The sequence below is a fragment of the Rhincodon typus genome, unplaced genomic scaffold (assembly GCF_021869965.1).
Source record: "Rhincodon typus isolate 14 unplaced genomic scaffold, sRhiTyp1.1 hic_rhity00010113, whole genome shotgun sequence".
NCBI lineage: Eukaryota > Metazoa > Chordata > Chondrichthyes > Orectolobiformes > Rhincodontidae > Rhincodon > Rhincodon typus.
The window spans coordinates 1-3,020 of NW_025975751.1; positions in this window are offsets into that span (position 1 = coordinate 1).

Consider the following 3,020-nt stretch of genomic DNA (forward strand, 5'->3'; position numbering starts at 1 on the left):
GTAAACAGCGATTTGGAATTTTCGTCAAATGACATTTACCAGAGAAAGACAGAAGCTTGGAGAGCTGATGGGAAAGAGACAACACGAAACTGGAGAATTTCTGCCTTCAGCAACTTAAAATGAGATTTTTATATGCAGCCTGTTTGGTTTTCAGGATTTGCCTGCACGCAGTAATCTTGCAAGAAACATCTCAGCAATGCATGCGTCCATTCGTTTACTGCCTCCAGGCCAGATGTTAATATCTGACACCAACAATCCCAGATTAAGAGAATCTAAGTGAAACACTCACTCGCTGAGAGACGTTGGTGTTCAGAATTTGTCTGCGCACAGGGCGTCCGTTTGTTTGTGGCTTCCACAGCAGGAGTTAATATCTGACGCCAACAGTCCCCTATTAAGTGAATCATGCACTGAGAATCATCGCCAACGGCCCTGAGTTGCGGGGCTGCAGACAGTACAACGGGGAAGGGAGGGTTAATAATGAGCCATTGTTTCTCCCTCACCGAGGCAGGGAGAAGTGATGTCATGAACCCATAGCGTCATTCCCGTGCAGAAAGAAGCCGTTCAGCCCATCGAGTCCACAGTGACATTTGTCCTCATAAAGCTGTCTCTGACATCCGGATCTTTTTGTCATTCACGTCTGAATCTGCGTGGGAATTACTGCCAGGCACCGACACACTGCAAGTCATCTCAGATAGAAGGTTTCACGACTCATTTCATAGCAGACCGACCGAGAACACGATTCAGACCATCGCAAGCGAGTCACTTCACCTGTGGAAACTCACGCAGTGCTTTAATATGAGATCTCAAACATTTATTTCAGGTGCATGAAGCTGATTAGAAACTGCATGACACAGGGCGCTACCAAGCACAAGCCATACAAGTCGCAAGTAGCGGAAGATGGTTTCGATCCATCGCCCGCTGGGTTATGGTCCCAACACCCTTTCGCTGCGCCACTCTGCTCGCTTCCAACAGTGCTTCGTTTCAGACAAGTATTCAGCTTTTCATCTGGAGTGCTGCATGTTCCTTCGAGTGTGACGTCAAAAGATCTTCACTTTTGTTCTGTTGCACAGAAGTGTTACGGCTGTGTAAACATGACCTTAGCCTGAGTTCCCACATTCTCTTAGTCAAACTATGATTTCACTCAGAATCACAAAATTTGCCACAACACAGACGGAGGCTATGCAGTCTGCCTTTTTGGGCCGCATCTCCACAATAGGCAGATGATTGTCTCTTTTAGGATCTTTCTTTTGCCTTCTCGTTGTAACGCTACGTTTTGGGCGGCACGCTGGCTCAGTGGTTAGCACTGCTGCCTCACAACACCCGGGACCCGGGGTGGATCCCAACCTCGGGTGACTGTCTGTGTGGAGTTTGCACATTCTCCCCATGTCTGCGTGGGTTTCCTCCGGATACTCCGGTTTCGACCCACAATCCAAAGGTATGCAGGCTACGTGGATTGGCCATGCTAAAATTACCCATAGTGTTCAGGGATGTGTACATTCGGTGGGTTATAGGGGGATGGGTCTGTGTGGGATGCTTTGTGGTGCAATATGGACTTGTTGGGCCCAAGGGCCGGTTTTTACACAGTAGGGATTCAGTGATTTGTTACTGTTAACGTAACGAAAACCGTTTTGTGTCGATTGAATCTGCCTCTCTGGCACTGTCAGAAAATGATTTACCAATCCTAACCACTCCTTGTGTGAAAATGTTCTTCCTCATGTCACTTTTGCTTCTTTTTATAATGGCTTTAAATCTCTGCCTAATCGTTCTTCATCCTTTCAGACATGGCGTGGGAACATTTTCACGCCATTATTTCCTTGTTTACAACCCTCGTGACTTGGAAAGCTTCAATCAGACCAGCTTTCAAATTTCTGCTCTCCAAGGAGAACTGTCTCAACTTTCCATTCTATCTTCATTGCCGACATACAGGTACATTTTAAACCTTTAAAATTTGGAACTATCTTCGTTGCTCCACACTGCCAACACCTTCAATGCCTCCAGATGCAATTCTCTTGCTGCTGCCTGGCCTGCTGTGTTCTTCCAGTCTCCTCTTTGTCTGCCATTCACATGAACCTGTTTCGTGCTTTCTCCAATCACTTCACGTCACTGCTTTCTGAAGTTTCACATGCACAACTGAGCAATATTGCAGCTGAAAGAATCATCAAGAGTCCGATTGTCTCCGCGAAATTCCTGAAACTCTCGTTGTCCTTTTGAACTAGTGTATCCCTTTTCCGTCTTTGCTGCAATGGTACCTCTGCCCCATCCCAAAATCATGCAGTTCGACCTCTTTTTAACGAAACTGATTTTCGAGAAAATTGATTGGACATTTTGGTAAAACTGAAGACAAGACATGAGGACTTAAAACCAGGACATCTTACAGTGCGATACAGCACAAGACCCAAACCAAGTGTCATACCTCTAGACCAACGAACCAGGTCAGACAGGCCACTCTTGAACCAGCTGAGACTCGCTGAGCGTGAAATACATCCCACGTTTCTCCAGGAATTCCAATCAGCAAACAGTTTCCAGAGCATCGTCTTCTCGTTTTGTCTCCCTGGTACCTGGACGGTGCTGTTTATCCATTCCCCTGGGACCGGGCTCTCTCATTTGGTGGAATATTGAGCCACTGTTTTTCTCCTTGCTGGCAATGCTGGAGGGGGGCACAGCCCATTCGCTCTACTGCTCCCTCTCAATCATTTAAGGTGGGAGGTGTCAGTTACAAGCATGCGCAGGAAATGACCAACTTTATGAACTTTCGTCAAATGTCTGTTATGCGAGGGATAGAAAGATGCTGAGCTCGCGGGAAAGAAACGAACCCATGAGACTCTTTCCTCGGTAAATTAATACGAATTTGTTTTTGTGCAGCATGTTTGATGTTCAGAATTCGTCTTCAAACTGCAATGCTGCAGAGAAGTTTTGCTACGCGGGCGTCAGTTTCTTTGCTGCCTCCAGAGTAGAGTTAATTTCTGGCACCAGCAGTCCTTGATAAGAGAATCCGAATGAAACACTCAGTCACTGAGAGA